The 12,500-nt window shown below is 41.2% G+C and overlaps 1 protein-coding gene across 6 annotated transcripts in view; it reads left to right on the top strand.

Annotated features, from left to right (window-relative positions):
* The window catches only part of LOC138008314 (ubiquitin carboxyl-terminal hydrolase CYLD-like), a 118,403-nt gene that overhangs the window by 72,281 nt on the left and 33,622 nt on the right, over positions 1-12,500 (top strand). The gene's annotated exons all lie outside the window — the stretch shown is intronic.

Raw genomic sequence — 12,500 nt, 5'->3', positions numbered from 1 at the left:
TTTCAATACATTTTTTGCTGGAAAAGATTTTTGTGATATTTGCATCTTTTGTGAATTTAACATGTGTAATTTTCGAGCTTAACAAATTTGCATATGTGTGTGGAAATGTGATACGGGAGGATTTTTGTGGTAGTGCACTGTAAGCAGTGCATAAGTCACGAAAATAAACAGGTCTGTTGGAAGTGTGCTTGAGTTTCAACAAAATGAGCCCCAAAATCGGCAAAAAATTGTGATGCTGATGAATAATAAAGTAGCTGCTGTAGTGTTTTTGAGACTTGTCAATCATTTATGTAAATGACCCACGTGGTCTAGGAGCTACGACTTTTGTATTTTGTAGTCGTCATGTCTGTTTAGTAAAAACTGTTGTGTTCAGACAGGTGGTTTCCAACATCACATCTGGCGACGAGGATCAAGCAAAGAACCCACAGAGCGCGTTCTACCAGGATTTCCGAAGCGATTTATAAAGAGATTTCCGAAGAGAATTCTGAAACGATTTCCCGCGAAATCAAAACAATGGCGATTTCACTGCCTAACTTCCCACCGTTTAAAGTTCACCTTGATGGAAATGGAGGCCCTAGATGGAAGAAATGGCTAGGACGATTCGACAGATTAACCATTGCACTGGGGATTACCGATGACAAGCAGAAGAGAGCTCTTCTGCTGCATTACGGTGGGCCAGAGGTGGACGAGATCTTCGAGACACTTCAAGACGTCGGCGAGGACAAGGATTACAACAAAGCCATCGAAAAACTAACCGCTTACTTCTCTCCACAAGTGAACACAACATACGAAGTATACAACTTCCGTTAGGTCAAGCAAAAGGATGGAGAAACCCTGGACAGTTTCCATACCCGTCTGAGAAGCCTGGCAAAGACCTGCGATTTCACAAATCCAGACAAAGAGATTAAAGAACAAATCATCTTGAACTGCCAGTCAAACCCCCTTTGGCGTAAAGCTCTGCGAGAGGACCTCTATTTAGCTGGTCTCATGAAAGCTGGTAGAGCCCTAGAATTAAGCGAAGTACAAGCGAAGGATCTTGAAAATAAGGATAAAACGGTGAACGCGGTAAAACCACCCCAAAGAAGAACACAACTGATAGGCAAACAGCGCCATCCACAAAATCGCCAAGAGTCACGCAACCGTGACAAATCCCGAAAGCACGACGGAAAATGTAGGAACTGCAGTGGAATATACAGTCATAGAGAGACAGCTGCCCCACAAAGAACATTAAGTGCACCTCATGTGGCAAACTAAACCATTTTGCCCAAGTTTGCAGGACAAACCCACTTGAGTCGGCAAACCAGGTCACGCATTGAGACACTGATGTAGAAGATGAGTACGTGTACACAGTAGGCCGTAAAACCACCCCAAAGAAGAACACAACTGATAGGCAAACAGCGCCATCCACAAAATCGCCAAGAGTCACGCAACCGTGACAAATCCCGAAAGCACGACGGAAAATGTAGGAACTGCAGTGGAATATACAGTCATAGAGAGACAGCTGCCCCACAAAGAACATTAAGTGCACCTCATGTGGCAAACTAAACCATTTTGCCCAAGTTTGCAGAACAAACCCACTTGAGTCGGCAAACCAGGTCACGCATTGAGACACTGATGTAGAAGATGAGTACGTGTACACAGTAGGCCGTGACAAACAACCTATGTGCCAAGTCAAGATCGACGAAAAACAAGTGGAAATGATGGTTGACTCCAGAGCATTGGTTGATCTTATTGATGAGAACACTCAAGGAATTATACAAGGAAAAAGCTCCAGAAAAAACCAAGCGCAGAATTTTCTCCTACGGCTCACTGACACCCCTACTCCTACTGGGAACTGTCAAGGCCGAAATATCCGCCAATGCCAACAGCACACAAACAACCTTGCACATTGTCAAAGGTGCTTCAGGAAACCTCCTCAATTGCTACACTACTAAACAGCTAGGCGTGCTTAAGATCGTCAATCAAGATAAAACCGACGAGACTCGTTTCCAGTCCCCCACGAACAGGGAATTCGAAAGTCCTTTTGGAGCAGCAAATAGCATTCAACAAGTTGAAAGACACCCTGACCAAGAATCATGTGATGTCACATTTCAACCCGAGACTCAAGACCAAAGTGATAGTCGACGCGAGCCCCGTTGGACTTGAGGTTTGTTGGTGCAAGACGGTAAAGTTGTCAGCTACTCGAGCCGAGCGCTCAGCAACGTTGAGCACAGATACTCCCAGACCGAGACAGAAATGCTAGGAGTAGTTTGGGCTGCTGAACATTTTCACCTTTACCTGTATGGGTCAGAGTTCACCATTGCCACAGATCACAAGCCGCTTCTGGGGATCTTCAACAGTCACAAGCCAACATCAGCACGCAGCGATAGATGGAAGTTGAGGCTAATGCCCTATAACTGTCAGCTTATTTACCGACCTGAAAAAGACGCCGAAAACCCAACCAATTTCATGAGTCGTCACCCAAGTACTGCAGAATGTGAACAACACAACATCGCGGAAGACTATGTTATCTACATTTGCAACGAAGCTGTACCAAAAGCAATGACACTGCAAGAAATCAAGTTGGAGACGGAGAAAGACTCTTTGCTCCAGGTGCTTATCAAGGCCATTGAAACTGGCCTGTGGATGGATCCCGAAGTACAAGAGTACAAGAAAGTGAAGGACGAACTATTGGTCTATAAGGGAACAATATTGAGGGGAAATAGGATCATAGTCATTGACACACTGAGAAACAGAGCTGTAGACCTAGCGCATATTGGACACCAAGGAATCCTAAAGACAAAACAGCTCACCAAAGAGAAAGTCTGGTTTCCCGGTGTGGACAAGATGGTGAAGGAGAAAGTCGACAGCTATCTACCATGCCAAGCAGCAACTACTTGCAAGGCACAGCGACTTGAAGCTGTACGGATGACATCGCTACCAACCGCTCCGTGGCAAGAACTCTCAGTGGACTTCCTAGGACCACTTCCTTCTGGAGACCATCTCATGGTTTTCATCGACAAATACAGCCTTTTTCCAGAAGTGGAAATTGTCACATCCACTTCTGCCAGATCCACAATCCCGAAGCTCGACACAATTTTCGCTAGACAAGGGATTCCTGAAGTCCTAAAGAACGACAATGGACCCCCCTTCAATGGTGTGGAGCTCAAGAATTTTGCTGAGCATTTAGGCTTTCAACACCGCAAGATCACGCCTCTCTGGCCAAGGGCAAATGGCGAAGCAGAACGTTTCATCATGACACTAGAAAAATGCGTGAGAACTGCGACCATCGAGCATAAGAACTGGAACAAGAGCTCAACAAATTTCTACGGCAGTATCAGGTGACACCTCACTCGACTACTGGCATCTCACCATGCGAAGCACTTAACCAGAGGAAGCTCAAGACCACTCTGCCAGAAGTGATGCCACTAGTCTGCCAACAAACTATTGTTGAGACACAGACGAACCTAGCGGAGAGAGATGCAGAGCAGAAAAAGAAGATAAAGGCATATGCTGACCAAAAGCTAGGTGTGAGAGAAAGCAATATCAAGCTGGGAGATACAGTTTTAATCAAGCAACCAAAGGCCAACAAGCTCAGTACCCCGTTTAATCCAGTGCCTCTTGTAGTTGAAGAAAAAAAAGGATCGATGATTACCGCAAGCGACGGACACAAGACCGTTACGCACAACTCATCGATGTTCAAAGTTGTCCCCAGTCACATCAAGCATACTGAAAACTACACACAAGAGATGAACGAAGACGTTTCAGCAAATCCCCAACCACTGGAAATTCAGGAACTGGACAAAATAACAAAGCCTTCAAGCCCTACTGCAGGCCTACGACGATCACAAAGGCAGACAAGGCCTCCCAGGAGATTCGCAGACTATGTTCTACTTGTTCGGTAGAACTAGAGGCCAGAAGCATGCAATGGATTTTTGTGACTCTGTAACACGTTTCAGTTTGTTGTTTTCATATTATAAAAAAAGTCATTTTAAAGAAGTCATTTAGGTCAATCACTTACACATTTCCAAAGTTCATCATCAAGAAGGGGAGTGATGTAGTGTTTTTGAGGCTTGTCAATCATTTATGTAAATGACCCACACGGTCTACGAGCTAGGACGTTTGTATTTTGTAGTCGTCATGTCTGTTTAGTAAAAACTGTTGTGTTGAGACAAGTGGTTTCAAGTGTTTATTTGACCATAAACATCACAGCTGCTATTCCCAAAATGATGGAATTACCTGGTGATAAATAACCTCGTCTTGGAGAGTAGATGGTCAATGGTCAACGTCAAGAGTTGGGCGATTGTAATCTTTGTGTTGAATTCGCACATTTCTTGTCAAACTTTATAATACTTGAAAGAAAACCTGGTATCGTGCCATTATTTGACACAGATGCTTCACTGTTTCGCAAACACACAGTGGTAACTTGATCACAGTGCCAGCTGAATTCGATGTCACTTTCGATTTTGCGATTTACTTGTGCAGCCAAGAGTACAATAAATTTGTGCGTAGCAAAAATCTCACAAAATGTTTTTCGCTGATGGTAACTTATTCATATTCGCGGTTCAAAATTATTGTTGTATTCATGTCGTAAATTTTGTCAATGATAGCAAAATATTTTATTCTCGATCTACCGTCCTGAAAACTTTTTTCTGCTCTTCCTAAAAACTGTGTATCAATATTTATTTACTTTTGCATCAATATTTGTTTTGCATAAGGCAAGCTAACAAAATCTGTAGCTTGCTTAGTTTGCATTTTTGGGCGTTAAAATAGAATTTTCGGTCTTATGCTTCTGTTATGAAGTGATATATTTTTTAGGTACCCATCCAGATACTAACCCCGCCGGACAGGGGTTAACTTCAGTAGCACTATCAGAGAGCACGCTTAAACTTGTGGTCAAAAGAAGTTGTGAGGAAACTTGGAAATGATCAGCATGTCAGCCTAGAAGCCAGTGTTTCTCGATTTCCTTTTATTTTCTTCAGTCTTTCTGGGTGTAGTACTTTGCTAGTAACCACGTGTCTTTCTCAGGGGGCTATTTACCTAAGACCTTTACCATGACACGACAGTGATATACAATACCAAAACAGTATCGTGTCCTGTTAGAGCTACATGTTGAACTTGAATATCCTGGAAGACAAAACGCAGCTCATTTGACAATATGGAATAAAGCGCTTTGTTACCGCACTACCACACGTACGCGATGCGTGCCTATTTTTTCTAAAGATGACAGCAATTTTTTGTTTCTGACAAGTGATTAATAGGCTGGTGGCCAGGTTTTTTACCTCATAAAAAGATCTGTTTCGTCGTATCAACGTGTGAGCCAAAGAGCCTCTGCTGGCACAACTTCTGGGTGACCTCTTAAATGGTCTTGATGACCCCCAACTTGAAAAAATTGACTGGAACGCTGCAGTTCAATACCACCATAGTTAATAGAGGGGAATGGTTATGAAACCTGACAAATTTCTTTGTAGGTTTTTGTTCTCTTTTTTGGCCTTGACCGTGCACAAAACACAATAGTTGTACTGAGGAACTAATCAATAGAAACGTGTTAGTTACGTAATTCATGCATAGTGTATGAGCGCAAAACAAAAGATTGTGCACGGTCATGGACTTTCCAATCTAAATCTTGGCATCTTTGTGTGCTCCTTTGATGTTTGCCAAGCTTCCAAACCGTTCCCCTGTATTAACTATGATACCACCCAACTCAGTCCCTTCTTAATCAAAAACATAAAACAAACAGCGGCTACAAACATAACGATAAAGAGCATTTTACTTTTAACTTGACATTTTGTATGCTACAACATACATCTTCAGAAGTGACGGTTGAACAAATTCAAATATGATATATAAGGATTGTTCGTGCAAGTCACAAAAATCCAAAGTTGTTTATAAGGCATCTTGTTGGGACTGCAATGAGTTTACATTGGTAAAATGAAACATCGCTTATGTGACCATAAAAAAGATCATTTCAAAGCACTCAATGGGATCAGTCAAACTTCCGCAATAGGCCACTTCGAAAAATACCATAATACTCTTTATTTGTCCCCCCAAATTTTGCATAAGCATTGTTTCCAGTTTCTCTTGGGACATACAATGGTCCCAAGGGAAAACAAAAACAATGCTTATGCAAAATTTGGGCGGATAAACAAAGAGTATTATGGTATTTTCCAAAGTGGCCTATTGCAGATCATGCAGTAAAAACAGGTCACAACATAAAATGGGACCATTTTCAAGTTTTAGTGAATGGTAACTCTGATTTACATTGTAAAATAAAGGAAGCTTTATTAATACATGTATGTGACCTTAAAAAACCAGCGTTAAAGGAAAACGTTGGCAGTAAAAAACTATGGCTTTACTAAACGGTCAGTTTTCACTGCTATCTATTTATCTTACTATTTTTATCTGATTCTCTCTAGTTACCAGTCTTCTTAATTTTATACATACGATATTTGAATTTGTTCAACCGTCAATTCTGAAGATGTATGTTGTAGCATACGAAACGTCAAGTTAAAAGTAAAATGTGCTTTATCAGTCCCTTCTGTTTTTGAGTTACAGGTACCACAGGCAACCCAGTGTACGGCGTCTAGTTTAGTATAAGATTAAAGTTAATGTTTACGAGCGATAACCTTTGAGCCCTCAATCTCCGTGTCCAGCTCCTGTCACGTAGTGGCCTGTTTGGAGCCACATGTCCTGTAATCCGAAGGCGTTTCATTTCTGCCTTTGTCGCGTGGAGTAATTCCTATTTTCAGAGGTTATTCTGTGAGCTCTTTAGTTTACTGTAAGGAGAACCTTTACTGTTTACAAATTTTGTTATGGCTCGTCCGCATGGCAATTTGAAAGCCACAGGCCCTCGCCTTCATGGTCGGGAAAATCTCACTTCACTGTCGACGGAAGCCGTTCGTCTTCGTCTTCACGCTCTCCATCTGCCCATTTCTGGCAGCAAAGCCGAACTGATTTCCGCTTTCCTGTTCCTCGAGTCGATTCTGCATGTTTCGGATCGAGTCAAATGAAGCTTTCATGAACTCATGCAAGGCAGTTGACCTCCTGCCAATGCAAAACTAAACACTTATCCATCCAGTATATTGTTGTTCTTCACTCCCTATAGAACCTTTTCACAGAACCTCTAGAGGCACCGATAACAATGGAGAAATGTATGACTTCTGGTTGACGGACTGGTGGACGAACAAACTGTGATGATAGATCTTCTGTTTCCGTTTCCGTGCATCAACTTGGCAATGCACGAACAAGACCCTCTAGCACCGGCATTGGGAACTGAACACACCATCACCTAGCCCACACATTGTGAATGTCTCAACAACCCTTCCTTGTCGAACCAACAGCACAAGGAGGCGTTTCCCCGAAGGCCAAATGCCAACGTTACGACAACCCTCGACAACTGTTTGATCTTTGACCACTGAATTTATTGTGGTGATAGTAGTTTAAATCCTCCGCTTGTTAGTTAAGTGTTTGATCTTTGACTTCAGAATTTATCGTGGCCTTAGAAGTTTAACTCCTCTGCCTTTTATTTTACTGTTTGATCTTTTACTGCTGAATTTGTTGTGGCCATAGAAAATAATTCCTCAGATTGTTATTGTAGTGTTTGACCTCTGAGTCCAGAATTTATTGTAGCCTTAAAAGTTTAACTCCTTTGATTGTTATTTTCGGGTTGGATCTTTGACTGCTGAATGTATTGTGGCCATAGAAGATTAATTCCCCTTTTTAGGGTTTAATCCTTGACTGCTGATTTTGTGGCCATAAAAAAATAATAATTTCTGCAATTGTTATTTTAGTGTTTGACCTTTAAGTTCTGAATTTATTGTGGCCTTACAAGTTTAATTCCTCTGATTGTTATTTTAGTGTTTTGATCTTTGCCTTGTGGATCTCTTGTGGCCTTAGAAGTTAAATTCCTCTGCTTGTTATTTTAGGGTTTGATCTTCGACTGCTGAATGTATTGTAGCCATAGAAGTGAAATTCCCCCTCTTGTTATTACATGAAATGCCGAAGGCATACCACGTCTTAAAACCGGTCTGGTGTCTTTTTTTTGTTTTGTTGGTAGTCACAAATGTGCATACCCCATGGATATTGAATTAAGCTCCGATCGGGTGAATTAACTTTTATACCCTTCAGTATTTTCAAACTTCCCTGCCGCGATTAGAACTCATGTACTTTCCCCGACCTTCAGGATTATTTGCGAGTGTGTTAGACCACTCGGCCACCCGTGACACACTTCCGTTATTTAGATGAAAGCAAACATTTAGTGTGGAATCTTTCCGCCTGCCATGATTGACACAGTATTAAACTATTCGATAAAGTGGACGGATGCTTTTTCTTTGATAAAGGCAAGCTTTAAAGGTGAGGAGAGTTTTCTACGTTATTTCTAGATCTTGCTTCGTACTTGTGTGTTCCACTGTGAACATAATTTTGCATAGAACGAATACTTCATTAGAAGTAAAATAAATCAAGTTTAAAAAAACAAATTAGCTATGGCCCTCATGGGGACTTCTCAGTGGTCCCCCATCCAAGTACTAACCCCATTCAGAGGAGCTTAACTTCAGTTTATACTCAAACTAGTATCAACGATTGTGATCTTTGTGTTAAATTTGCACATGTATCTTGTCGAACTTTATAACACTTGAAAGAAAAAAAAGCAAAAACCAACAACAAAAACCCTGTGTCTTGCGGTCATTTTGTCACAGATGCATCCTTTGTTTCATGAGTTGTCAGTGTTAAACACACAAGGTAACTTGATCAGAGGCAGCCGCTAGAATCGATGTCACTTTCGATTTTGCGATTTTGCTTGTACAACCAAAAGTACAATAGAAAAATTGCACGTAACAAAAATCTCCCCAAAATGGTTTTTGCTGATGGTAACTTGTTATATTCGTGGCACAAAATTTATCTTTTTATCTCGCAAATTTTGTTGCTGATAGCGAATTGTCTTATTCTCGATCGACACTTCCTAAAAGTTCCTTCTGCTCTCCTTAAAAACTACATCCCAATATTTATTTAGTTTTGCATTAATATTTGGTTTGCATAAAGCAGGCTAACAAAATCTGTACCTTGCTTAGTTCGCATTTTTGAGCGTTAAAATAGGATGTTTGGTTGAATGTTCCTGACAGCAAGTCGCGTATTTTTACGTCCCCCATCTCGATACTAACCCCGCCGGAAAGGGCTTAACTTCAGTGAACATTGTTTTTGGAAATCTGTCAGATTCTCAGAGTACACTCTTAAGCTTGTGGTGAAAAAGAAGTTGTAAATGATCAACATGTCAGCCTTAAAGCCAAGTCTATCTCAATTTCCTTTTATTTTCTTCAATCTTTCTGGGTTTAGTATTTTACTGAAGCACATGTCTTCTCAGGGGGTAGTTAGCAAAAATATCTACCATGTCACTGTAATGATTTACGATACCAAAACAATATCATGTACTATTGGAGCTACATATTGCGCAAAGGACAACTTGAATCTCCTGGAAAAACAAAACGCAGCTCAGTTGACAGTTATGGGGAAAAAAAACTGTCAAGGTACTGCACTACCACACGCAGGCAATGCATTCTTACTTTTAAAATATCCCGTATCTCCTCAATCCCAATTCAATTTTAAGGAGGCAGTGTGGCCCAGTGGTTAGGGCATTTGTCTTGAAATCCGAAGATCCCAGGTTCAAGACTCGCTCTGACCACTCGTTGAATTTGATCCTGGTAGTCCCTGGTTCAACTTCCCAGCTGCACTTGTAAATAGTCAACTGGTTTGCCTCCGGCCAGTTGGGATTCTTAACAGTTGTTGTTGTTGTTCTGTTCTGTTGTTTCGTTGTGTCTCATTGGCCCTGAAAAGCCCCTATGGGGAGCGGTCAATTAAGTATGTATGTATGTATGTATGTATGTATGTATGTATGTATGTATGTATGTAATCCCCCCTCCCCCTTCCAGCCAAAAATCCCATTTCCCTACAATTTTTTTAACCTAAATATCCCATATCCTGGTCACTTCTCGGCCTTTTGGCTAAGATTAGTTTCTCGGCCGAGGGCTACAGTCAAGTACCATTGTACTACTTACGGTACTTTTTTTTCAGTGCCATAAGAGGCAGGCACAGAACAGTTTCGGGTGTTTGTTCTCTCGAGAAGCAATCACTAGGGTTTTTTGGTTTCGTTTTTGATAGTTTTTTGTTCAGCTCGAGTGTAGAATTGTGGCGACCCTTTGTAGTTTGTGAGAACTATTTACTACTTGTTGCTTTTGTTGAGTTTTGAATTGATGATAGAGAGAGTTTTGGCGATTTGAACCCGGACTGGACTACTGGATTTAAGCTTTTTTCTTAACGAGATTTCAAGTTATTGTGGAACGTTTGGTACCAAGTTACGTTATTACTGAAATCAAGATTATGGAATTATAAAATTAGAACTTTGGACTGGATTATAGAACACGCAATTACGGGATCTTAGAGTTTTGAGTATTGAGAGAAATGGAGTACAGATTTTGTCTTCTTGTCTTTGCCATGGCAGATTTAAACAGTTTTCAAGGAAGAAGTGTCTTTTTGTCTTTGCCGCGGCATATTTAAACAGTTTGCAGGGAACTAAACCAGAATTATGGAACCGGACTTTAAATACAGGGGCCGGTTGTTCAAAAGCTGATTAACTTAATCCAGGATTAACGTAAACTATTGTTTCATGTTTTCAACGTTTGCTTATTTTGTTTTTCAAGATTGACTTCTTCTAATGTAAAGTTTTGCCGAATATCAGCCTTGAACAGCATTTGGGAGTAGAGAATAAAACTCCTTTGTTAATTTTTAACCTGAGATTAGCGTTAAGCGCCTTTTGAACAACTGGCAGGATGATAGGTTGTTGAACCGTGATTTATAATACGTTTTGGGAATGATGTGGATGAACGGGGTTAAGGAAGCAAGTAAAACTGTGGGATTTGAATTAAGTCTCCTTCAAAAAAAAAAAATTAAAAAATCCTGTGTGCTGATAACCCGCTAATAGGGCTTCGTTGTTTGCATTTGCAAATTTAGTAACATTAACAATGAATTTTTACAACAAGCAACTTCAAGTTATATTACAGATTTATCTTTCTGGTAATCTCTCCCTATTTTCCGAAGTTTAGCTGTAGTTGATATTCACTGTAACTGGACAATTTGTGTTAACTGTTTGTGCATTCCACGGATATGCCCTTGTAGGTGTCTTGTTTAAGTCTTTGATCTTTGACTTCTGAATTTCTTGTGTCCATAGGAGTTTTATTCTTCGCATTGTTATTTTAGTGTTTGGTCTTAATTTGACGCCTGAATTTATTGTAGCCTTAGAAGTTTAATTTAATTCCTTTGATTGTTATTTTAGTGTTTGATCTTTGACTGTTGATTCAATGTGGCCATAGAAGTTTGATTCCTCGCTCATTATTGCTCAATCAAACTCAACAGTCTGTGCTGTCACCGCCCTGAGAAAGTACATGCTTCAAATATCAACACAAGGACCAGCCCTGACCCTCTTCCAGTTTGCAGATGGGTTCTCTCACCCGCTCCTCCCTTACTAGTCATTTGCGAGCCCTCCTACACGTCTGTGGACTGAACAGCACTTACTACGCTTCTCACAGCTTTCGCATTACAGCAGCATCCACAGCTGGTGCTGCTGGGCTACCTGATTGGCTGATTAAGTCCTTGGTCGTTGGAAATCTGATGCCTACCAGAGCTTTATCTTGATGCCAAAGGAAGCAAACTTACAAGTGCCACACAATCTAGCTTCTTTTCCTGACGTTTAAACACTAATAATGTTTGTTGTCTGTTTACCCGTACAGTCGCTTGAGAAAACTTGCTGTCTCTTGGGACTAGGATGCTACAGGGTTTATACTTGTTTTTAGTTCATATTTGTGGACTCTACTTTCACTTCTTTTTTCTTCAAAAAAAAAAGGGGATTGATAATTACATCATATTAGGACTTAATTAAGCGGGCCTGGTCCTCTCCACCCCACACCCACAAATTTCTCGATCAATGTTTTTCCTCCCCTTGGGCCATCAAGGGCCTCGCTCCTCTTTCTCCTTTAATTTTGTAGAGAAGGGGTCTTAAGGATCGGCCTCAGCTCAGGGTACGGGTACCCGTCGCGTTGCTTAGGTTTTGGGTGGAGAATTGCTGCCTGCGGCACCCCTTCAGCCCTTTACTGAAACCGTATCAGGAAGGGGGCATGTTGCTCTACTGCTGGACTGGGTTAACTTGGCCCCAGGACATTATGCCAGCCACCATGCTCGCCTTGTTGCACGGGCATGAGGCACACCCTTGGTGTTGCAACATGTGCCATGGCCCCTCATCCGGTCCATCCGGTCGGGAGTTTCATCCGAGCCTTGCTGGCATATTCCCTGCCCAGCTTGGCCCACATGTTGTGTTCTGTGTCGCTTTTCATGAGTAATAACATTGTCTCCTCAAGAAAGCAAAAGAAGAGCAGTAAAAATACCAATACAGCATCTACAATGAAGAGAAACTTTTTAAGATGTGAATTCATGAGAAATTCGATGTATGGTGTCATCAAATCGCAAGCTGTTTCACT

This window comes from Montipora foliosa, chromosome 6 (assembly GCF_036669935.1).
Source record: "Montipora foliosa isolate CH-2021 chromosome 6, ASM3666993v2, whole genome shotgun sequence".
In the NCBI taxonomy this organism is placed as follows: domain Eukaryota; kingdom Metazoa; phylum Cnidaria; class Anthozoa; order Scleractinia; family Acroporidae; genus Montipora; species Montipora foliosa.
This window is presented reverse-complemented; position numbering and strand designations above follow the sequence as displayed.